This window comes from Ambystoma mexicanum, chromosome 3q (genome assembly GCF_040938575.1).
Source record: "Ambystoma mexicanum isolate Mex_15411 chromosome 3q, UKY_AmexF1_1, whole genome shotgun sequence".
Lineage (NCBI taxonomy): Eukaryota > Metazoa > Chordata > Amphibia > Caudata > Ambystomatidae > Ambystoma > Ambystoma mexicanum.
The window spans coordinates 672,939,259-672,965,575 of NC_090926.1; the positions used below are offsets into that span (position 1 = coordinate 672,939,259).

Genomic DNA, 26,317 nt, shown 5'->3' on the forward strand with positions numbered 1-26,317 from the left:
AAAGCAAAGACATCCGTACACACGCTATGCAACCGTTATTCAATTTACTTGGGAAATCTGTGAATTAGCTTTCAATACCTGTCATCATTGATGTGTTGCTCCATTAAAAACTCAAAAGGTGTGTATTACCTATTCTTTAGGGACTATATATGTGCAGGCCAATTTGTAGCCAACAAGAGTCTTCAAGTATTTTGCATTGTACACACACTGATTTTTATGACCTACTCCCGTAAGTAAAATGGGCAACTGTTTGGCTGACAAGTCCAACAGGAATGTTTTGATCCACTCCCATTTCGAGGTAGGTTTTAAGCAATTTTGTCACTTATCAAAAAACATTCCATCACTATCATGACGGATTCCACTGATTAGCATAACATACAGTCTTCAGTCTCCCATCAAGTTTAAGAGTTGAATCCCATTCTCGTCGCTAAGTGAAGTAATCAGTGAATACACAGCAAGTGGTTAACTCTTATTTGTTTTGTTGTTCGCAGCCCCGCAACGCACATCCTCCACCTTCAACTCCTTAAACCGTCTCCCTCACTCTGTGTTCCTCCATCACAAACCCCTCCTCTCCGGGGCGGAGCCCCGTCTTCCCTTTCCAGAGGAAGGTGCGGGTGCATCGGCGAGTGCTGACGCAGCCACAATAAGGTACGTTTGGGGGCGGGGGATTAGAAATATTTTTAAAAAGGGGACGGTAGTGGCGGGGATCATGACAGTGGGGGGAGCCGGCCATCAGTAGGCTTAGAATGCGGGCTTACATCGGCGGTTCAAGCATGCATTTCCTAGCCACCTGATTGGCTGGCTCCCCCTGCCAGGTGTTAATGCATGTGAAAATGCTCATGGAAAGGGATATCATTAGCAGTACCAGGGAATTATAATGATGGAGAAGAGATGAATCATGGGGGTCTCGCTGGAGTCCTAGATTGATGGGCTGTGGAATGAGGCTGTGCTTGTTCGAGCTATAAGTAGGAAAGCATGTTTGCTTTCCAACTGATTACATCCGTTCAATGGAAAGACTTCATTGCCAACCTTAACTTAGAGATGTACTTAATGGTGGCTGGGAAAAATTAGCACTGCCAATCACAAGCTAAATGACAAGCAAGGAAATATCTGCTGGGTGCTCAGTGACAATCAGGGCTAACAGCAAATGGGGACAGGTGACATTTCAAAACAAGCACTGGCAAATCCCACAGTTTGGGCTTTTGTACAGTAATGGGATAGGAATTTGCTAGGCACTGATAGAATGGTACTACCTGACCATTCCATTGCAACAGCTGGACAATGGAGGGATTGCTTGGCAATCTGATGGCAGTACCTGGAAAATGCCTGTCCAAGAACTCAAGCTAAAAGTGTTGTTTATGTCAGTGCTCGTTTTTGCAGGACTTCAGTGCAAGGATGAGATATAAATCAAGTTGCTGAAAGCCAACTTGGCTAAGACATTTCTATCACACCACTAGCCATGTACAGCTCCAATTAAGCAATGAACTCTTTGCAGACTGCATAGACATTACACTGGCAGGCAAAAGCTTGATCTTACTGCTTGATAGAGCTAGCTCAAAGAGATCCCAGGAGGATGTGTTCTGGGAGGAGAGGGGAAGGTAGTGGTTGGGAATCGCCATAAGAATCAGCATAGCTATGGGCAGTCAATGGGTGGGTAAATAACTAAACACCCACAAGATGTGTGTCCCTCCTCACATGTCATCTCACTCCTTCCTGTACTCCAATGCAATAGTTACAGCATTGCCACCTAATTGCCCAAACTAATAATATTTGGGGGACCCCCTTGCCTAGAGTTGGGAACATCTGCCTGCATACGTTAACATAATGCTTTGATCTGGTGTGGTTCAAAGTTTTCAAATGCAGGAGAACAGTGAAACAATTGTAAATGCCTCTTTTGCGGCTCAGAAACGCACACAGGCCTAGTGACATGATTCCTTGTGGAGGAGATCTGTGTTTAACCTCCAAGGTGCAAGTTCGGGTTTTAATCTTTCAAAATGGATAAACGAACACCTCTTCCACTTTCGAAGCCCCACCCACATTGGATTATGGGGTTGAGACCCATGAAAAGCCTCGAGGGTCAGCCAGACCAGCACAGCATTTTTAGGAATCTTGAACCATGCACATGCCAACATACCCAGAAACATTAATATTACCCATCTAATGGGCCACACGCCATCACGTGTGATTGGCTGACATTCTGGATTGCATTTTCATTTTTTCGCACCCTGGTCAATATATGCAACAATCACACAATTTGCTATTCTTGTTTTTGATTTGATCATCATCATCAGGTGATTAAGCTCCCTCTGTTGAAATAGTGTACTGTGTACACCATTAAACACGGCAGAACAATTTACCGTCATTATTACCTACAAATGCTTTTTACGTGATTTTTTGTGGAAAATTGTGCAGTATAGTGGATAATTTGGACCCCATTTTTCCAAAATGTTTTCAGTGGCAGAACCCCCTCCAAGCTTTGGTATAAGGATTTAGGCTCGCTCACAAATTCAGGGACACGCGTTTACAGCCACCCCTTCAGAGTCACTGGCTGCCACTGCCAGCACTTACATTGAGTAGAAACAAAGATGAGCGCTGCGCCTTTGAGGTTTATTTTGTAGGTGTCAATGTCATTAAGGTGACCAGTTAAGCTCAGGCTGTCACGGGACCAGCTGCAAGTTCGAACTTTGCGGCAGGGCAGAAGTCAGAATATGCAAGAATAGACCATGAAAGGCTATACGAGAAATAAAATTACTATCCCAGCCTTTTAGTCAGGAACTGTCGCAATTTGGGACTCCGAAAGTAGTTTAGACTAGTGGCATGTCCAGGGAGTGGCCTGGGGTGGTACGTGCTACCCCTAGAATCTGATTGGCCAACCCATTATCCTGAACTATTGTCATTACGTGTGTGTGTGTGTTCGTACTTCATGCCACCTGCGCATACGTAAGTGCCCCACTTAACCACCCCAGTCAAAAGAGTTTGGATACGCCACTGGTTTGGACTCTACCCGGTTGTAGCCAGATATGAGAGACAGAGCTGGCCTTGGGGGGGGGCGAGCCGGGCGACATCCCGGGGGGAGCCACCCCCCCAGGGTGCCCTTAGCCCCCACCACGCCAGTTTGGGGGAGTCTCCCAAGGACTCCCCCACGCTGGCGGCGCGGGAGAAGGCACGGCAGGCGGCCCCTTGTTGTCTAATCTGCCCACTGCCGCAGGCTCCTCCAATGACAAAAAGACGCCATTAGCCCCCCACCACGCCAGCCCAGGAGGAGTCCGTCAAGGGCCCCCCCCCACGAGCTGGCATAGCGATAGAAGGCGTGGCAGGCGCCTCATTGTCATTGAATGCACCACCAGCGGCCCGCTCATTCAATGACAATAGGGTGCTAACGCGCCCTATTCATATCATTAAGCGAGGAGGTTAAAAAAGAAACAAAAAAAAGTGCCCCATCCTGGCCCCGCCCCCTTCTACCCTGCCCCCGGTTAACCTGGGGCACGCAGGGGGAGTGGGTGGTGCGCTAATTCGCCCAGGGCGCTGCTGCCCTTAAGGCCGGCCCTGATGAGAGAGGTCGAGTCTGGCAAAAGAAGTACTTGGCTAGATAATTTGCATATTTCTTGGCATCACAGAAAGTGACATCAATCTCAAGGGCATCACAGGAAGCTGTGTCACAAGACATTGGCATGGGTAAACAGAGAAAAATAACTTTGTGAAATTCAATATATGAATAGTCACTGATTGTGGCAAAGCTTAGTCTATTTACCCATGATTGTACACTGTGTGCGTCAATGTGGAAATTCACTTTTAGCAGCTCCCTAGTTTCACTGGTAATGCAAAGTGAGATAGAACAATCTGACCATGTATAAATTATTGATTTTAATAGCGAAGTCTGTGGTTGAACACCGACTTCTATTTTGAAATGTCTCAGCCCTCTCGATAGTTAAACAAGCATTGGCAATGCCAATAGTTTTGGCATTTACTGGTGTTCTTTGCATTATGCATGTATAGGCACCAGGGTGCAAAGAGGAGAGGGCAAAGTTTGAAAGGAGGATAAGTGGTGCAGGTGTGCAATAGAAGGAGAAGGGGAATCCATTGCACTGGTGAAATGTTAGCGCCGGTGCAAATGCTGGTTAAAATTGAGCTGTGCTGCTGTAAGCAAGGTGCCTTTAATATGAGCTCAGGAAACTAATGTGTTAAAATTCCCGATAATGTGTGTGTGCCAGTGTGAAGACCCACAACAAAGATGTGCGATAGACCCACCTAAATATTATTCACCACGCATTTGTTTACAGAGGAAGGAAACCCCTCAAGTGGCAAAGACGAGTATGCTCGTCCTTTTTGCATAGACTTGCATAATAGCCTGGCAGTTCGTGCCAGTCTCTAATGTAGACTGCTGTAGTTTTAGGAGTATCTACAAATGTTAGTGTTTTAGAAAATGGTGATTCTGGAGTTATTGGAGCGTATTCTGATATATGCGTATATGTTACATATGTTTTTTACGTGTGTTTTTTAGTGGAAATGTATGTAATGTATTTGTAAATACTAAATACGTAGAAGTTCTATAAATAATATATAAATGTGCCTATATCGGTGAGGTTTCTTTACACGGCCTGTAGAGGGTGTACTTTTTCTGCAGGTTTTTGTTGCCAACTGCTTCCTAGGTGCCTCTCCTCCAGTGGACTTACGTGCAGTCTGTGGTTCGTGCCACTGTAATTTAAAATGGTATCTAGAAAAGTAATGAAACCAGGAACTGGCATAATGGCACTACGTGGCTATAAGATGGCAAGAGCTGGACAATGATGTGATTACCTGGGCATATGACACCCTGGGATTATCACTACATAATATCCTCACCAAAAATATCACCATATATATGGTCGTCGTGAACGGCCAGAGGCAATATTTTTGGGGGGATAATTTGGGGGGTTTTGGTAGCAGAGGATGCAGGGGTGTCCCCCGTTCCTTTCAAAATAATGCAGTTTTTGCAGGGGTGTCCCCCGCAGGTTACATGCCTTAATATTGCTGCAAAAATATGGCGATATTTTTGTATGGCGATATTTCTGTGAGGATATTAACACATGGAGCCACCCTGGGGAATGCCCATCTGATGCATATACAAAACCCAAAAATGTTCGTTTTGTCTATGCTTATTTATGAAAGGACTTCAGTGCAAGGAACAGATATTAATCAAGTGGCCGAATGCGTACTCATTTGAGACATTTTGTTTTTCACCAGTAGCGCATTAAGTCTGCAATTAAGCCATTAACTCTCACTAGACTGCTTAAAAATAACACTGGCATGCCAACGTTTATGTTACTGATTAATGGTGCTAGCTCAGAGATCCCAGGAGTGTTTGTTTTAGGCTTGCAGTCCCATTCCAACCCCACCACTGGACTGTGAGAAATTGTTCCACCCCATTTTAGCCCTTGACGTTGAGATTGGGACCAAGCGATATGGCATGGACAGTGCTTTAAGTGGAATACAAAATCGAGTGGGTAGGGGGTCTGTAATGGGGGTATGGCCAAATTATGCTGGGTGTGGCCTGGGGAGGGGCAGGTGACTTAGGCAAGGTCCACCGTTCCAAACAATAAATCATGAGTGCCTGCAACCATGTACCTTGACCACCTAGCATGTTGTCAGGCGGTCTTGCTTGCATCCAGTCTGCATACTATAAACTACTCCTTCTGGTTCAGTTTCCAAATAAACTGCTATCTGTAAATACATCTCTTTCTGGGTCTGGATGTAAGCAATTCAAACGGGGAGTAAATCACCTTCATTCTGTAAGTAAATGGGCCAGGCCCAGTGTTCTTAATAGCTCTTTTGGCTCATTTAGGCTTCTGCTCCTCTGCCTTTTTGCCTGTCTCGTGATAATCCATAGCTATTAACCCCCTGAAAGGAGGGGCTGATAGTATGCATGTATTCCCTAGCGAGGCACCAGTCTTCTCAAGTTGAAGTCTGTGCCAATTTAAACGCGTTTTTTTCTGGCCAAAGACAGACCTTAAGGTGTTCATGTATGCCTGACATCTTCAGCCGCCAGCCCTGAAATCACCCAGGAGAGCACCCTTGAGGAAGGACTGTAGGACAAAAAGCACAAATGTAAACTAATTGGTGCTTTGCATGAAATTAAAGAACATTTTGGGAACATAAGAACAACCGCAAATGTGTTATATATGACGTATCTATGATAGTGATTCAGAGAACATAATGGACACTGGCCTTTCTACTTATTCTGCTTATGATACCCCCTACCAGTAAAGTGACTGCAAACTAGAGTCATGTACACAAATATAGAAAAATGGCGTATCTCATCTCTACAGATGGAAATTGCTGGCTACTGGTCTTTTGGAGCCACCCCAAGGAGAAGAGCAGGAGGAAGAGTTATCCTTAAGGAGTCAGGTGCTGGCATACTGCTCCCTGCGGCACACGCAGTGTCCTTGCTGCACTCATAGGCTCTTGACAAAATGTTAGCCCAGTGCTACGGGACTGAGGGCCCACTTAATGACCTGGGAATGTCGATTGCCCCTCCCGTGTGTATGGGTGTAGGGCAGACTCACTTCCTGAAAAGTCGGATGCCTGTAAGTGCAGTGAAATGTTGGTGGGGACGTGGCATCTAAAGTAAAGTGGCCCCCACCAAATGAGGGGGACAAAATGGTGCACCACAAAAGTTGGGGGGAAAAACACCCTTATCCCCCCTAAAATTACACCCATGTGTAAGTGCCATCATCGGACTAGAATCCGAGCCACACTAGTCAGACTGACACGGGACTACTGGCACAGTTAACCATGCTTCTCTGCGAAATTAGGTCTCCCTCCCCCACCCCTTCTTGGGGTCTGTGGGGATGCCTGATAAGGTCTCTTACATGTCCTTCCCTTCTGTACTCTGACCAATCGGGAAGCATAGTAGTGGGAAAAGCTGGTGGCCGATTAGGGTCCGTAGCAGGGCAGGCATACAGCCAGGGTCTATGTTCCATTTTTGGTAATCAGACAATTGACTCGCTCTGTACCCGGATGCAGTCCTTCTTAGGAAGCAAAAGGAGCTATCCCTGTTCTAGCGACATTTTGCTCTCTCGTAGGGACACCAATCAAGGCACCTTCTTTCTTCGTACATTGAACAAAATTAGAGGCACATATATCCTGCTGGAGGGACATACGCCAGTTACTGACCGTGTAGCCATGACAAATACACTGGCTTTAATTACTGTTAGGTCAGCAATCAAGAATGCTGTTGCAATAAATTATTATATTCAAGCTCACGACATTGACATTTTTCTGATTACCGAGTCCTGGTTTACATCATCCTGTCTGACGCACCTTCATTCTCTGGTACAAGATAATTACCAGATAAAGTAGCTCAACAGGGAACAACAAAATGGAGGCAGAGTCACAATTGTATATAGAAACACCATAGAAATTCAAAATATTTGTACCTTAAATTGGGAAAGTGCCTCTCAGTTATTGGCGGGAACTTGTCAGTTTAGGTCTAATGACTTTTGTAAATTAATTTGGTGCTACAGACCCCCTTGATCTGCTACCGCTTTTTTAGACACTATGGATACCGACCTAGGGGTGTAGCGATTAATCACTCAAAGCTTATTATACTAGGAGATTTAAATGTATGGTGTAATGAATCAGATGATAGTGACTGTAAACATTTGAATGACATTTTGGACTCCGATAACCTCTGCATTCTCTCCGTTCTCCCCACTCATAAAAGTTGACATTGCACAGACCCTGTATTGTTTAGAGGGCTCAATTTGCATGGTTTGGATAATGAACCTGTAAGTTGGCCAGACCATTTCATGGTTCTTTTTGCATGGATAAAGGAGCTGATTACTGCTAGAATTAAAGTAACCTCTATCTCAGAACTTCGCCGTCGGAAAAAATATTTGGATCGTATTTCTGACAGCTAACATTTCATATATCATCTATATATGATGCCACGGCTGGTGTTGATGCTTATACAAATCTGATGAGACAACTGCAAGCTAACTGACACCATTGCCCAGTACGAAAAACTAAAATGACACATAGGAAGAGGAACCAGTGGTTTAATCATAAACTAAACTTTGTCAGAGCCTATACCCGAAAACTGTAAAAAGTGGCTCATGACCAGAGCTATTGAAGACCACATTAAAACTAAATCCATCTTAAAAATGTATAAGGATGATATTTTGTTGGCAAAAAGCATTGTGCTTAAAAAACAAATACATTCTGCAATGTAAGTGATTTCAATCCGACACACACCCAAGTTAACGCCTAGCATGTAGTGCACAACTGAAATCCTTATTTAATTTGTCTAAAAGTTAATTATTCTGAACGATATACCACTCATATCACACCCTTCTCCTGGAAACGCCCTACACCCCCCCACCCCCACCCCCCCAATCACACTGAACCAGGAATCAGGCTGGTTTGCAAAGGTAAATATTTATTTAGGTATTTAAAATGTAATCACAATATGTTTTAATAGATACACAACAATCACCAATGGGGTGATGTAACACTGAAAAATATCTTTAATACACAAGGAGTTAGTGAGCAAAACAATTCAGTGCAGGAAATAATAATTTTGTGTTTGTTCAGATTAGATAGCACTGTGGTTAGAGGTTCCCCCTGCAACACCCCTCAACCCCTAATAGGCAATGTAAAGAGCTAGGAGGAGAGAGCAGGTATTCAGGAATGGCAGAATATCAATCCCACTTTCCCCCTTTCAAACACAAGAGAAACCGGAATTGACTGTCAAATGGCTTTTAAAGTTATCTTTAGAATGGACTGGGCAAAAACACCAAATCTGGTCAAAATTGCTGAAATTGGTATAAATTCTTATGGGAGCCACTTTGGATAGTTGCACACAAACACAAGCAACGATTTAATCCAAGGAAAACATTTGAAATCTTAAAATTTAAGTCGGAAGCAATTAAAAGCTGTTTTACATGTGTAAACATTTTTCAAAACGAAAATTCCTGGCAAACCTTTCATTGCGCAATATTCGCGATAAGCAGGAGTTGAAATTTTGTTTCTATCACAAAAATGGAGGGAGCTACAGACGTTTTAGTGAAAGTCATTTTTCGAGATGGCGCAAGAATGGAAAACCAGAATGCACTTTTAAAAATGACAAATGGGTTTCTTACACTAGAGGATGACTATGAACAAAACGAATACCACACAGGAACACAGTCACTTGATCAGGGTGACTGCCTGCTAAGGAAACTCACCTTATTCAGATGAGAAAAAAGGATCAGCGCAAAGATTGTTTTAACAATATTAATTCTGGAGGAAAGATAGGATGGTTTGGAGAGAGGTTTCAGACAATGCAAAGATACACCTAACAATACAGGTCTAAATGCAAGATAGGATGGGTCTAAAATAGGGATAAGGCTATGCAAAGTACGTCTTCAAGTGACACAATTCTTCTTATTTATACTCACTGGATAGTTTTTTAAATGAGACCGCCAATTATGGTCAGGGAATTGGATCTGGTTAGGAAAGACAGCTGGGCACATCGGACTGGACAGGGTCAGCAAGGCGCTCGTGTCACAGCACGGCACAGGACTGGATCAGATCTGCCTTTCTTGGTTCTGAGAATGTTTCAATTTCGCAGGCAAGCAGTAACACAGCCCGGCTGTATTATGATGCTTCCCCCTAGGCTTGTGGGGTTCTGTTCTAGAATTTGAGGCCTAGCTGAGAATGGTTCAGCTATGCAATATGCCTTTTGCTTTGCCAAGTTTCTGGAGTCTGGAGCAAGGAAGATGTAGATTTCTGCAGCAGGGTGCTCCGCCAGCATCAGGAGAGTAAGTGAATCTGTCTGTCCCTCTGTGTGGTGAGCTGTCTCTATTTATGCTATGAAATGACTTCATAAAGGGGGTGTGTGGGCCAGTTTTGCCTAACTTGCCCCTTTGAAAGGTGATTGGGTCAGTGTCTACTCTCTGCCTTGATAGGAGGAGAGAAACAGAGTGTCATCTTTATGGTGCAATTTTATGAGGCTGAGAATCCAACCCTAGCCCCTGGAACACAAAGTCTACTTTTGGAACAATAAATATTTACACATGTGCAACCTCTATAAAAATCACATATACAGATTGCAGATTTAACATTGCAGCTATTCCTAAAAACCACATAGCTGTGGGATCTTGTCTCCGCTTTTCACAGAATTCTGCCCTTTTCACTATGAACATAATGTCCAATTTTTAAGCAAATTTCTACAAATGTGCATCTTTAACATGGGAATGAGTGTATAAAGTTTCACCATTCTAGCGGAAATACATTTTGCGTAAAATCACATTTCTTGCCATTGCTGTCCAGAACATGTCACACATTTCTGGCGCCTCTCTACCCGTGCAGCCAGAAATTAAATTAACAACCCTATTATTTTTATATTTTTCACAATTTTGGATAACAAGTTATCCATATTTTTAAAATGTGTTCTTTGTCCATGTTAAGCAACAAATGGTCGCTAGGCTCCACCCCTTCGTCTCTCCCTGGAATCCCAAGAGCCATCCCCCATGTTTGTTCCTTGCAGAGGCCATTTACGACGGTCTTCACACTTCGTATTTCCTTGAGCTGCAGCTTGTTCCTTTCTCCCCTGTAGACCAGGTTCTTTCCTACCCTGTAATTAATGCCTTTCTGTGATTTCCTGCTGGGGGAAAGACCTTCCTCTGTGAGAGAAACCTGCTATTCCTGTTTGGCAGCTTCAGCCAGGTTTAAATTGTTAAATTCTTCTTAGCACAAAACAAACTTGTTGTATCAAATAACAGCTAGAATTCTCATTCAAGATTTTAAACCCATGGGATCAAAACAATTACAATATGGGTTACTATCAGTAATAGGCTTCTTAGATTGCAAACATTTGACTTTCAGTTTATACATGTTAAAGTTTAATCAGGCAGGCCCCTGACAGCTGTCATCACAGCAGCCCTCTGCTGCACAGAGATTTTTTTTGACGGATCCACAGACGGGCCACTTTTGCTGTGGAAATCTCTTCATGCTCTTAGCCTTTCAGGACATTGTAAATTCACAGTGATTCATTAAACTAAGTGAATTGTAGCACCCAGAGCAAATTTTGAATATTTGAAGGTGTTCAGTATCGCCATTCTGAAGTTTCAGCCGCAAAGAAAAAGTGATTTAAAGCAAGATTTGGAGTTTCATTTAGCAAAACACTGCTTTTTCCTTCTGCACTCCACTTTCAATTGTTGTGGAGCCCAGTGACACATTTCAGTAGTGAGAGCTCTGTTACACCACTGACAGCATGCGTGGCAGATTGGGTAGCCATCTTTTTGTGCGTTGAAAAGCGCGATTTTCAGGGGTTTGGCATGCACCAGGGTTTTGCGGCCATTTTGCTGTTTCTGGCACCATCATAACAGAGTGATGCCGCATAGCAGAGCAAAAGTGGGTCAATATATCCCACAGCAGCAAATAGACCTGTGGATTTATTTTGGGGTATTAGTCATCTGCAGTGTTTCCCAAGGCTCTGGCGTTCACCTGATACTTTCCAAAATCTTGACAAAGCCTCCCTTTGACCTTCTTGACACTCTGGGTATTTCTTATGCTAATTGTGCGGATGATATCCAGATCCTCATACCTCAAACTTACGAGACTGACACTAATGCATTGAGCAAAATATACCAAACTATCCAGGCCTGGATGGCTCTACATGCTCTCGGCCAAAATGACAAGAAAACCGAGCTGCTGCCGATTGGGATGCAAACTTGCTTAAAAAAAAACTTGATGATTACAATTCATTCATCATTGAAGGAAACATCATTCCAGATTCAAAATATGTAAAAACATTAAGCATTTAGCAGGACTCTGCGCTATCACTAACACAACAAGTTAATTCAGTCGCCTCTGCCGCTGCATATACACCGAAACTGATTAACGCCTGCAGACCATTCCTTTCTACTGACAGCTGCATCACTATTGCTAGAGGTCTCATCCTCTCCAAATTAGACTATTGCAACGCCCTCTTCCCAGGTTCTACCAATCGCAACATCCAAAAACTCCAGTTCTTACAAAACAATGTATTAAGAGCAGCCCTGAACAGTCAGAAAAAGGACCGCATATCATCGGCTAGACGAAATGCCCACTGGCTGCCCGTCAGCGAACGTATTCTATTCAAAACACTCACGCTAACACAGAAAGGCCCGTCAAATACCACACCTAAATACTAGTCGAAGAAATTAGCTAAATTGTAGTCTAACAGACCCACTGCGACCACCTACACACACTTCCTCACGATCCCTAGGTTCAAACTGGAAAAAGCAGAGGACAGTAGCTTCCTGATCATAGAGGCTAAACAGTGGAATGCCTTATTGAATTACTAAGATCAGAACCATCCTTCTGGGCCGTCCGCAAAGGCCTCAAAACATGGCTATTTAATCAAGAAGTCTAATCTGTCATGAACTATATTACAGCCTCCTTACTTACCTTATATGTAAACCATGCTTCAAATCAATGTTTACCAACTACTTGACCACTGTAGGATTGTAACCAGTTCCCATGAGTCCTCGGGCTTGGCGAGCTTTATAAATAAATACATTATTTCAATAAATAAATAAAAATGGGCAAGGCAAAATATAGTGTTAAATTACAGAAACTTTATAAAACAGTATAATGCAGTTGAGAAGAGCAATATCTAAGGGCTATGCATAGAAAATAGGAGAGGTACTATGCCAGAACCCAGTGAAGTGCCATATTGAAAACGAAAAAGTCAAAAGTGATTGATCAAGCAAGGAGAATTATTATGTGCAAGTTAACCGATAAAAATTAAAATTAATACTGAACACAAAAAGTGAAGGAGAGAATGAGGTGGGCTCCCTTATCAAACACTTGTGATGCATTGAGAAGAGCAATAAAAGAAGGCAATTTAGAGTATTTAAGCAATAGAACTGGAGGGGGCGCATTACTGGTCGGGTAATGCCACGGGGCATCAGTTACAAGCCCGAGAGAAGGTACGAATTGTTTATTTTTCATGAGTTGGGAAACGGTGTGTAAGACGTTTCTCAACTTGGAAAAAAATGCAAAAAACATGGCCGCCATGGATCGGGCAGAAGGGAATGCATGTAGTCCCTTCGCCCTATCTATGGCGTCTATTTGTGCAGCAGCAATGCGCTAGAAACATTACTGGTTCTGGCACCAGCATCGCAGGTAAGTGGGGTTGGGGCTAGGGAGGGGAAGAGGATATATGGAATAGGGTTGTGATGGGGAACGGCAGGGGATGCAGGAGCGTACTTACCTTCATTCTCAGCGTGGGAAGATAGTGGCCTCCTGCTTGGAGGAAACTCGGAGCGGGGTCTTTCTCGGCATGGTAAAGACCCTGTTCGGAGCCTCCTCATTGATGGGAGGCTGCGACACACCCCTTGTCGTGTACTAATTTAGGTTAACAAATTAGCAATAAAAATAAAGGCATATTCAGCAATTGAGAAGCCCAAATCCCAGATTGTAAATGGAAAGAACAGTGTTAGAATGCAATTAGTGACACATTTAATTATAACCTTGCTCAAGGAGCTCGGACATAGACAAAGAAGAAGAGAAATATGGCAAAAATGACATGGGTAGGTGGGAGCAATAGAACATTTTTTGTTTAATACTGACAATGTTTACAATGATGAGTTAAGGTATGAAATTCAATCTGGGGGTTTGCACTTGAGATGGCATGCAACATTGACGAAATCTGTGAATGACTGCCCACATTCTCCCAGCCAACGAGCTCCTCCCACAGGTTTGCCATTTTCTCTCTTGGTGTACCACACTGAACTCCCACCTGCCCCCACCCAACTTACCTGCTGTCGTGGAGGTCTCTTTCACCTGCCCGGTTATGTCACATGGTGGCAGCCATATATTCTTTTGTTGTTGAGAGAATGGGCACAAGTACTAGGCACAGAGACCATCTCCCATACAAATAAAACGTTTTAAACTATCTCACCCTCGAGGCAGCGTACATGGTCAATGTGTTGTAAAGACTTCTGCTCTGCAGGAGTACATGGATGAGTAGTGGCTAAAGCGCTCACTCAACCCCACACAACTAAAGCGGCAATGATCCCAATCATAAAAGGTGAAATAGGCAAAACCTGACAGGTATTCCTCTTTCACCATTTAGGGTAGGGCAGGCTGAGGACAGGCTATACTCTTCAGGAGGAGTGTGAGGTATCACAGAAGCAATCCAAACAATGCTACCGTGGTACCAAAATAAAAGAATGTCTGACGAAGGTTCTATAGAATAAGGATATTTTCTTAAAGTCACAAAAATGCACATATCTAATAAAATCACTACTGGCCCAACTTTGTAAGGGAAAACATTGATAAAGCAGACTTTGGATATTTCGGGTTTGAAGACAAGGGTGTTCGGCCAAAGAGGTCAACAACAAAATGTCAATTTGATCTGATATGTCTTTCAAAAAGTTGCAGAAGGGGGGCATAAAAGTGACATTAGCCCTTTAAGGCAGGCCAGGGCCACTTTAACTCACGTTGTTATTGTCTTTCAGGGCCCAATTGCATAGAGCCAGTCTTTTTGGCATCAAACCGGTTGTCTGGGAGCTTTTGGTGCTGTGCTTGGGTAAAACCAGGGAGCGGTAGCAACGGATTCGAACAACGCAATCCTAGCCATCAGTGGTTATGGCTTGCGGGTCAAATACACTGGTAAATGGCAGGTGGTGCTAGACGACTCAGCAGCATCAGGTGCTGAGAAGTAAAGACATGCCTTTGGTGGCAAATATGCTTGACTACCCTGACATTGTGTCGTGATATTTCAGTGGCAACGGTTTGGAGCTTCAGTAGACTGGTTACCAGGCAGGCAGCGTTGAGGGCTGCTCTAAGATTCGATTCAGGGAGTCGCAGATTTGGAGACAACAGCAATTTAGTGTTGGCGCCAAGCAAACTCAAAGTTGCAGAGACGGTTAAGCATTGAGGCCGAAGATGACCCCAGAGGTTTCCTTGCAGCAGCATCGATGGTGTTGAGGTCACCCAAATCTGCATTGATACAGTCCGGAGATGCAGAGAGAGCCAGGGGTTGCTTGATTGGTTGTTTGGTTGCTGGGCGACCCAGTCTAGGGAGGCAAGCTGAGTCCTTTCTTCTGTTCGCAACCATGAAGGTTTGTAGAGAGCATTTGCATGGTTCTGTCATCTCCAGTGAGCAGGATCCTGGATACCAATGTCTCAGTTTCAGATGGCCTTCTGTTGGGAAGGAGCCAATTGCTTTCCTACATTTCCAAACTATTCCAAGCACTTTACAAATGAGGGGGGGGCTTCTCTAAGCACTATAGCACTGAGAAAGCTTGTTTCATGCAAGTATAATCACACACAGGCGGGGCAGTCACTAAATAAAGATTGTTAGGATTTAAATCCAAGTATAAACAACTATGTAGATGGATATATATGTATTTGTAAAACTGTTACATTTTAAGTTAGCTTTTCTCATAGCACATGGTAAAGTCAAGCTGTGCTAAATATAGACTACATATAGGCTTGAATAGAGAACGAAGTGGCTGACTGACCAACTGGTCCTGTCGATCATATGCCAATGTAGACTAAAAAAAGGATTCAGCACGACAGAGGATTAGAAAAACAAGTGTTTTTTGTAGAAGTTATTGGACCACATCAAATACAATTGTATGGAGTTAATGTTGAGATTATGGCGGGAATGTGTGTTTATACATAAATGTTCATATTATAGCAGAATGATGAAAAATGAAGTGAATGTATTTCTGCATAGTATAGCATTATGTAAAGTAGGGAACCTGGCCATGCAACACAGGAGACATTGCAGCATCCCTAGTATGGCAAGAAAGACAAGTTTGGAGGAGCTGGGCTGGTATCCAGTGACCAAGTCAAGAGTATTTAAGCACCAGGCACAGCATCAGAATTCAGGACCTGGGAGTCAGTGAAGGACGATGACAGAATGCTGTCTGAAATGGCAGTGCCCTCTGTCATTTCCCCAATCCTCATGATCTGTAAAGATTAAAGTCTTGTCATCAACTGCAAGACAGACTCATGGCTTTTAATTCCCTAGAGGGGTGCATTTTACTCTGGTTTATGGTGATTATGGGTCCCCTGTATTTAAGGGGCGCCCCTGTAAATTGGGGTTCGCTTTCACTTCTCCAGCCAGCTTGTCAAACCAAATAGGCCCCTAGGTTGGTTAGAGCGTTCCTCTTCCTTGGAGCTCCTGATATTCAGTTTCCTGGCAGAGAACATTGTAGTAGATTGTACTCCCAATCAGGTTCGAGAGAATGTTTCTTTAAGAAATACCCAAATCAATCAGCTTAGGGGTGTCCGCTATGTAGGCAAAATGTGACAAAATGTGACAATGCAATGGTTCGCTACATGCCTGTTGTTAAGGGACCAATCCTGCTGGGTCCAATCCTGTAACAGGTGTCCTGTACCAGCTGAAGTCATTCCCAGAGTTGCGGGGCAAGAGGTTTGGTGAGTCCCCTCTGGACTAAGGCTCTATCATGGTACATTCTAACTCTGCCCCCTTTCTTTGTCTTCCTGCATCAAAAGGTCTACAGTAATGAGCACCTTGGTCTGAGGTGGCAATGACAGAACTGTCAATCGAGCACTGGTTCTGGAGAGATCTCCCAGGGAGTGGTTCTGTCCCCTGGGGTACAGTGATGACCCTTCACAAAGGGATCAAAGAGAGGGCTTCCTGGGGTGGACCCAGCATGGTTGTAATGGGTAGAACCATCCCAGACAGATTCCTACACACAAGACCAGGTCATGCATGAGCTGCTCTTTACCAAGCTGGCAATAACTGTGGTTGTATAATTGTGTATCTCAGCAGCCACCATCTCAAAACTATACTTGGCTTTTTTCTAGTTTTACCAACTTCCACAAGATGTCTGGGGTGTAGAATTAAGAGGTGCATGCTGTTAAAAAGCCACCTCTTCCAGTTGGAACTTGTGGTTCTAGCAGCTGTGTTCATGAATGCACATGTGACTTTAGACCTGCCCAGCTGCAACTTCTGGGCAGATTGTGGGAATGTCAGGAGCTGTCACAGCAAAGTATATATGAGCATTCTGCATTTTGGCATGGGGCATTATGAAACATGGGGTCCAATGAGCACATCTCACTTTAAGAAACTAAATCCCTCACATCATTTTATGATTGAAAATCATAAAAGGTCAGGCTATTTCACCTTTGTAGATGGCCTTCTCACACAGCTGGTAAAAAAAAAAAGAGAGAGAGGAAGGAAGCAGTAACAAATAATGAAGAGTTATACATTGTGAAAAGATCATAAAAGATCCAATGTCTTCAAGCACTGCTCTGCCATACTAGAAGGAAGCTGGAGGTTAAAAAGGAGGGGTGCAGTAAAGGGGGGAATACAGTACAGAAAGTCCAAAACGTACAAGATTGCAGAGGCCAACACACAGGACCTATAAATAAGTGTGAAGTAAGAGATGGATCAATGGGAGAAGAGGTGAGACAGGAGACCAAAGACACAATATTGGCTGAGAGAAGTTCACTGCAAGCAAATGTGTATAAAAGAGATGGACTAAATAAAGAAGGATTACAAATGCCTAGAAAAAGGAAGGAAACCGAACAAGTGGCAATGGTGCTGAAAAGCAAATCAAGATAATAGTCAGATGTTTGAGGCGGAGAAGTTGGGAACAAAATTGGTAAAGATAAATAAAAAGATGAAACCCGGTTTGTCTGAGGGTAGGATTGACAGAATTTGCCATGAATGTTGCCAGTAGCCCCTGAGAGAGCAAGTAAGAGACCGGGTTTTCGGGACTGCATCTGCCAAGATGCATCAGATTCAGAGATTCAAAAGCTGTAGCGGGTTTCGGAGTGCCTTTGAGGGTTTCAGTGAAGCATACGATATGGAGAAACACTGCCATATCCAGAGAGACCCCTTAATCAACAAGTGTGGCTCCCTTAAGGGAAAAACCTAATTTATGCAACCCCCCACATTCCTTAGCAGCAGTGCCTGTGAAGGAGAATGGTGTTCTCTGTCCCCGGCAGCTGCAGCATTTCAGAAGATACACATCTCCTTCCCCTTTCCAAAAGGGAAAATGATCTTGCCCAGGTGTTCTTGAGATAGCCTTTCAACCATCAGAAACCGATAAAACCAACCTGTGTGCAGGGGCATCCAGGAGGTAGGAGACAGGAGCAGAGTGGCAGAAAAAGCAACAGCTCCTTTTAAAAGCAAGCCTTTTAAAGACTTCCTTCCTCTGACTTGGAATAGGAAGCCAATTAATCGATCAATTCAAAAATGTGTCTCAGCTAATTGGAGAACATTGTTTCTTAGCTTCACGTTTAAAGCCCACAAAGACAGTGGGCCTCATTAAAAGCATGGCGGTCTGGGAACTACGGTACCTGTAAGCATGCTGGTACCGTAGTTCCTGGACCGCCATACTACAGCACCCGCGAGCACAGCACGTCAGATGTACCGGCACCATTGTGAATGGTGCCGATGCATCCAACGTCCCATTACCATTCAGCCCTATGGGGTTGAATGGGGATGGGGAGTCCCTTATTGCCGGCACCCGCAAATGGGCAATTATCTGGTCCACCAAACTCACCATGACCCAGTTGTTGCCCATTCACGGGTGCCGGTAAAAATGCAACTCTGGTGGCAGCCGCGACGGTTTTGCCGGCACGGCTACCACCAGAGTTGTAATGAGGCCCAGTGGCTTTTGGGATGAGCGCTGAGGAGAGGAGTTTGCTGATGAAGCGGGAGAGCACCCGAGCAGGAGAGCCCCTTGAGCTCAGAAGAGGGATGTGCTCCAGTGATGGAGAGAAGAGCCCTCTGAACCCTAGAACAGGGGTTTGCACCAGTGAGAGGGAGGAGCACTCAGAAACCCAAAGGAGAAGTCTGCTCTAGTGAGGGGTGGAGTAGCTCTCTGAACACCAAAAGGGGGGTCTGCTCCAGTGAGGGGGATAGGAACACACCAACCCCTTTAAGAGGCAAGTGATCCAGTGAGGTGCAGGGCCCCCTTGAACCTCAAAGGAGGGGTCTGCTCCAATAAGAGAGAGGATTTCCCTGAACCCCAGAAGAGGGGTGTGCTCCTGTGAGGGGGAGAAGAGCCACTTTAAATCCTAGGAGAGTGTTGATCTTGTGAGAAAGAGGTGAGCCCCTGATTCCACAGAAGAGGGGTATCCAGTGAGGGAGGAGGAGAGCCCCTTGAGACCAAATGAGACACCTGTGACCCAAGTGATTAGTAGAGTGCGAGGTAGTAAGGCAGAATGTGACTTCAGAAGAGGAGATGTGTAACAGAAGAGGGGAGCCCCTGGAATCCAGCAGAGGAATGCGTTACAGTGAACCGGCCAAAGAAAAAGAGAGTGAGCAGGGCACTGTATACCTGGGAGAGTGAGCAGGGCACTATAGCCCTGGGTTTGGATTAGTGAGCAGGGCCCCATTTCCCCGAGTAAATGAGCAGAATCCCTCGGCCCCAGAAGAAGGAAAAAAGAGGAGACCCCCAGTGAAAGGAAGAACCTTTTGGAAGCTTAACAAAGGGAGGAAACTCTAAATACAGAGAAGCGCAGAGGCCTTGTGGTCTCCAGAAGAGGTGATCATGACTGACACTTGTGCAACCTAAATGGGAGATCTCCCCCTCTGGACGTTTCTGAATGCCTTTTTTTCCTGTCCTCTGTTTACAATCCTGATTTCAAGGATGTCTCCCAAGAATCTTTATATTACAGCCACTCTGAACCAGGGGAGTTGCTAGGTCTGGAAAAGACCTGGGTCTAAGCTCATGTCGGAACTGTTGGGACTGGGGGCTAGCTAGTCTTTTGGCTGTAGCTCCTGAGATTCTATCCGGGGCTACAACCAAATGATCAGGGGCTATAGCCCCCTTAGCCCCCCCTTAGCAACACCCCTGCTCTGAACAAACTTCCATGTAATATTCTTTGGTTTAAAATAAACATATTCTGGGGTTAGTAGTCATGTGTTCCCTCAGCCATGTTACAAGTGACAACATGAGTCGCACAGAAGGAGTCACTTGTACAAACAGAAAACGAAGATAAAAAATGCTTACAAATTAATATACTGAAACTTAAAAGGAAGATGAAGTCGGGTGCTGAGTGATAATGCACTGCCTTTCTGTGCCTGCCGATTCAGGACGGAGATAGCAGGAACAGGTTTTCATACGAAGCATTTTTTTTAAACAGAGGATCAAATTCTGATGAAACAGCTCCAAAATGAACTATGTACAGAATCATCCATCTTTCGAGACATAGTGCATAATTTATGTTCAATATTCTGCATTAGTACCCGGCACGCGCGGCACAAAGGGAATACTGTATGGTGATTGGCTCATTTGCGAGCCATACCACACGGTAGTCCCAGTTACGCCGTGCGTGCCGGCTACTCTGTTCCCGGCGAGGGGCATGGCAGCCCCTCAGCCAATGAGGAGGCTCAAAACAGGGCCATCCCCGCTCCGAGCCTTCCCGCGGCTGAGAGGCTGCCTTCGCCCCCCGCCGGGGACTCGGGTAAGTCTTTTTTTTTTTATTCCCTTCCCTCCCACTGCCCCCCCCCCCCCCATCTTACCTTCTTGTTCCTGCATCCCCAACGGGGGACGAGGGAAGCCTCCAGCCATGTGGAGACTCGGAGCGGGGCCATCCCCGCTCTGCGCCTCCACATGGCTGGGGGCTTCCCTCGTCCCCCGCCGGGGATGCAGGTACGTTTTTTTTTTCCTCTCCTGCCCTCCCAACCCCACTTACCTTTTTTTTTATCCTTTTTCGGGAGCGGACGCGCTGGGAACACTTGTGTTCCCAGCGCGTCCCTTTCCATGGCGGCGGCCATTTTCTTGGTCGTTTTTTTTTTCTGTTACGAAACGTTTCGGAACAGAAAAAAAAAGCAATTAGTACCCCGGTCTAACGGGCCGGGGTACTAATGGCAATAAGACCCTCGGCAGCGGGCCAATACCGCCCACGGTAATGCCCGGGGCTTCGTTATAACTATATACTACTATAACTATAACTACGGCCCCGGGCATTACCTGGGGTGGTATTGGCCCGCCGCCTCGGGTCTTATTGCCACAATAACATTCATTTGGAAGCAGTCAGGGATTGAGATTGGGATCACCTGCAAAAAGGATTAAAGCAAAATCTAAAGGTATGAAAGTGTACATGGAGTATAATTGACTGGCATCTTTCTTTTGGAAATCCCCAAGTGCTTTCAGACTGCAGGCACATTTGCAATTTAGATATATAATAGTAGGTCATTTGCTGACAGTCGAAGTCTGTACCATTTACGATATGGTTATGGGATTCACAAGACCTCTTTAATGTTCCAAATTAAGAACGGGCCCACAAGGAATATTTACCACTAAATTAACACTGCTCAGGGCCTGCCCAGCAGGGGGCACTAGAGGGAAATCCTGCATAGTGGGACACCCTTCTGGAACTCTTCCCCCCAGGGGGGTACCTACACCTCGCATCCTCCCTCGGAGGGGAAGGGCTCCGGAAAGTAGTTATAAGGCAAGGTGGCTGCTGGGCTCATTCTCTTGTTGCAGGTCCCCCACCCTCGCCTGTAGTCATCTCGTAGATTGTGTATGTAGTTTGTTTTGCGGGAAGAGTAGTGGAGTGTCGAGGTAAACTTTTTGGACAGCGCAACTCAAAATACATGGCGAGTCCTCCAGTGTTCCCTGGCCTGGGGAATGTTTCTGCGGGCTGCGGCTCACCGGGGTATGGGCAAGGTTGCATGCAAACGATTGGGTGTCCCTGCGTGGTTGCCGTGCCACGGGTGGGGGATGTTTCAATATTTTGCCTTTTCCTTTCTCTGTGCAGTCGCTGTGCCGCATTTTTCGTTATTTGCATTTCTCTGCATGTGTCCCTTTGCGGTCGCCGTGCCAAGGTAGGGGATATTTCAATATTTAGCTTTTTCCTTTGCGTTTCCTGTGCGGTTGCTGTGCCTCAGGGTTAGTTACTCGCATTTTGTGCGGCTGGGTTGTGTATTACTATTGTTGGTTTCTCTTTGCGTTCCGTGTTCAGGCGCCATGCCGTGGGTGCGGTTATTTCAATTGTTGGTTTCTCTTTGTGTTCACTTCGGTCGCCGTACCGGTGGGGTTGGTATGAGGGTAACTTTTTCGGTGTTTTGCTTCGGGCGCAACAGGGGCAGAGTCTCTCGGTTCGCTTAATTTTACACATGCTCCATGCTCTGCCACCACACCGCAATATGTTTAAGATTTACTGCAGTGCATGAAAAGGTACCTGTCATTGTTTGCATGCACTTTTTGCAGCCGCTGTGCCACATTTGCCTGGATCTGAGTTGCTGGTCGCAGTGTTTTCGCTAATTTACCAGCGCCGCAATATTTTTAACAGGGCCGCAATACATTAGCAGGTTTTCTGTACATTGCTGGCATTCACGTCTCGCTGCCGTCGTGCCGCATTTGTGATAATATAGGTTGTTGGCCACGGTTTACATGCACCTTTCCGGCCGCAAATGTTGCTCAGTATCTGTTTTTGCACGGTTTTGGGGGTGAGTTGGGTAAGCAAGGCTCCCAGAGGAGCGAAGCCATGGCCCATGACTTCCGCTAGCCCTGCATGAGGAGGTACGTGTGCTTGTGGGTGCCTGAGTTAGAGGTTTCCGCTAGCCAGAGTTTCCACTCCGACCCCTTCCCACCTCCCTGCTCCCCACTTCCAATGCTGTGCGCAAAACTCTTCCACACAGAGCTGCCAAATCCGATAGAAAAAAAGCTTGTTTCAGCAGAAACCCCCGTTGTTGTTCCATTACCCGCAGAAACATGTGCTGCATTTCAGAAAAGCACATAGCAGGGACTGTTTGGGGAATAGTTAGTGTGTTACAGGATTACATGTAGCTCATGAAGTCGCTATATGCAATGTTGGATATGTATTTTTTCACTTGATTCCCCATGAATCATTGCTTTAAGCTACGTTGCTGTTCAGTTTTTAAAGGATTTAAAAGCTGCTCTTGCAGGTGTTTTATGTTTTCAGCCTGGTAATGTTTGATGTTACGTGTCGTGATTGGGACAGTAGCAAGTGCCTTGGCTGATGGTCATTGCTTGGAAGCAAGGCGACGCAGCACAACACGGGTTCGATCCTGATCCCCAGCAACTGCTCGGTGGAATTTGTTGAGCGAATAGGTAGCTTTTACACATGAGTGGTTACTCTGTAACCACTTGGATTTAATTACCTTACAAAAGACCGGTCCATGCTGGGAAGATGAAGGTGAAAGTTCCAGGGGGAAGTCAAGGTGCCTTGGTAGCCGCTTTATGTTAATAACGAGTTAATTTCTGTACAAAAACAGGTCGAAGGATACCCAGAGAGGATTCGTGGGTCGGTCAAGGTAAAAGTCAGGAGCGGAAAATTACTGGTAAGGTTGCCCTGCTTAGAAGAGAGTAATAAAAAAAAGACTGTGGGTAAGCGCAAGACCTAGGCAAGGTCTGTGGACTAAGTGGGAGTTGCAATTGCACTGAGACATTTTTTAAGTACAGTCGCCTTATATTACTAGGTCTAGGGAGGGAATCTTCTTGACACCCCTTTCGATGTCACCCGCAGTTTACCAATACAATTTGTTCTCATCATTTTAGGACACAGAACAATGTCACAAGTAGGGTTTCCCGACATGTTTGCCAGCATTGATGTTAGTTTGAACAGTCCCAGCGGTGACGAGTTTGAGGAAGAGGCCAAAATGTTTGCACTTTTCCAGGAGAAAATGCACAAGAAAGGGAAAGGCTGGGCCAAAAAGGATGCTGGAGGACGAGCAGGAGGTGCCCACTCAACAGCAGGTTGTGCAGGCCCAGGTGTGCGCGCCCCCAGCACTGGATACTCGACGGGCAAGTGAGATGCCTGCCAGAAGAATCAAAAATTAAAAGGGCTGCGCGCGTACCGAGGGGTAAGGTTGTATCTATCGTGTCACAAGAAGCTATGTTGTCACAGGGGGTGGTTAGTCCTGAAGCACCACCACCAAAGAAACATGCAGTGCATAAACCAAGGGGTAAATTGGTGGTTGTCATGCCACGAGAACCGATGTTGGTAGAGGTGGCAGGTAATCCCGCGGGGCACTCTGTTGAAGTGCAGCAGGTGGTCCGGCCGGTAGTTGGACAGTTAGACGTTATGGTTGGTTTTGGGATTCCACAAACTAGGGAGCATTTAGGCAGTGGGGAGGTAAGTACACTGCCTACTGGTAATGTGGGGGAAAGGGAAAAAATAAGCAATGCTTTAGACGAAATGCTGAGATTACTACATGGTCCAGGAGATGTGTGCACAAAAATGGCTGACCCAGTGGCGCAAGAGGGGGGAACACAAAGAATATCATGCTGCCAGAGCTTTTTCTTATTTTCATAGCACTCATGTTGTGGCCTAAGGCATTGTAAAACAAAAGGGTGTGTTTCTGGTCTGACAACAAAGTAGTGGTTGGAGCCATAAATGTACAATCTGCATCATGCCCGGCTGTTCTAAGTCTCTTGAGGAGAATGGTAGAGATCTGCTTACACAGGAATATCGAGTTTAGGGCTCGGCATGTGCAGTGTGTTGTTAATGTTGCCGCTGATGCTCTTTCTCAATTTCAGTGGCGCAAGTTCTGGGAGCACATCCTACTGCCAAGAAGGAGGGGCGCAGTCCAAGAGCGAGTGGTGGCAGCTGGTGTCATGGACAAGGCGCTCTGGGACTTGGGGAAGCGATCGCTCACACCAGGATTTGGGTCCAGATACCAGCAGGGCCACAGTACGCTTTTAAGTGTGTTGAAAGCATTACAGAAAACAGACTGTGCACTGGAAGAGCAGGGGCTCGCATATGTAGTGTGGGCACTCAGGGAAGTAAAGAGCAGGAGCTGGGCAGTGGGGCACCAGGCAGCCATAGCCTTTTACTGCAAATTAATGGGAAATGGTGACCCCCACCAAAGGTTTTGTGGTATGCATGGCATTAAAGGGATGGGGCCGGTTAGAGGGACCCAAACTGATTTATTGCAAAAATGATTGCACGCCCTGCCGGGTATGCATGGATGCGTTTGAGGTAGCAATATTTAGGGCAGCATTTGCACTGGCATTTTTGGGGGGTTTTTGGGTCAGTGAATTAGTGTCAGCTGGCAGGCAAGACCAGTCAGGGAAGGCCCTCACCCTGGAAGATGTTGAATTTGTGTCAAGGGGCGACAGTGAGGGTTGAAGATCAAGTTGAGGCAATGTAAGACTGATCAAGAGGGAAAAGGAAAGTGGGTTGTTATGTATGTGGCCCCCTGCAGTAACAGCTGTCCAGTCTTGCTCCTGAGGTCCTTCTTGGCAATCAGGCCCCAGCAGCCAGGCCCTCATCTCATGCATGCTAGTGGAGTGCCCCTGACCAACTATCAATTTAGAAAAATTATGTCTACCACACTGGGAGCTGTGGCAATACATGGTAAGGGGTGGTCCTCCCACAGCTTTCTTATGGGCGACGGCACCACTGCCTTTATGCAAGCGGTGCCTGCACCAGCAATTAAGAGAATATGGAGATGGAATTCAAACCGCACTAACTCTATGTGAGACGCAGGGCAAGCCTGACCTCCCTTTGGGAACTGAGCAGAGGGCGGGATCAGCATAGAAAGGATTGACTTGCTGATATCTGCCTTTTGGCCCCTTATGACACTATGCTTTTTTTTTTTTTTATCAACAGATGACGCAGTATGGATTATGGGGCATTCATTTTTAGCTCGGGCTGAGAAAGCAGCCTGTCGATGGATAAGTCCTGATTAAAGATTTCTAAAAAGTACGTTGGTTTGGCTTGGGTCACCTGGTATGAGGTAGCATTCCTTGTTGCACGCAGTGTGCAGGCAGCTGCAGTCGAGACCTGCACCCCGAGTGATGGTGATACACTTTGGTGAAAATGACCTCTCTCCCTTTAGGCAGGATAGGATGAGCAAAGAGCTGCAATTCACTGAGTAGTTTATAGGGATTCTTTCATTTGTATGTAATTTAGGATGCTGTTCCCTCCTTTTTCTTTTCAGCAGATTTCGAAGGGTGTACGTTCGCAAGCATGTTTTGGTCATAGGTTTTGTATGGTTGCTAACTTTCCTTTTCTGTCACAGGTGAAGTTACGATCCTAGCAAGGAGGAGTTTGATGCTGCGGTTTCGGCTGTGGGCAATTTCCCGATGGCCACACTTGAGCCAAATTCAGAAAACGGGCAGAGAGTCCTTTATGGATAGTTGAGACTACTCGTCAACGATATTCTGTGGTCCCGAAGAATTGCGGACGTCCACTACTCTGCAAACCGGAAGTGACAAGTACTCTCGGGAAAATATAAGAACTATAAGAAAATGACATGCCAGACAAACCAATGGGCTACCTTAGAAGTCTAAGGAGATGTGACTTTACTTAGGCCTGGGACCGCCCCCCAAAATGTTGTATGACTCTAACAAATGTGATCTTTTCTTTCCAAAGATACACCAGTTCTCCTTGTGATTCT

At 45.5% G+C, this 26,317-nt stretch overlaps 1 protein-coding gene and 1 long non-coding RNA gene across 2 annotated transcripts in view; one reads left to right on the top strand and one right to left on the bottom strand.

The window, feature by feature from the left end:
* LOC138582868 (cytochrome P450 2C23-like) overlaps window positions 1-26,317 on the bottom strand; it is a 294,173-nt gene that overhangs the window by 170,938 nt on the left and 96,918 nt on the right. The gene's annotated exons all lie outside the window — the stretch shown is intronic.
* Window positions 495-25,616, top strand: LOC138582869 (uncharacterized). The gene is made up of 3 exons (XR_011305094.1): window positions 495-648; window positions 24,453-24,606; window positions 25,528-25,616. It is a non-coding gene; the product is annotated as an uncharacterized lncRNA (long non-coding RNA).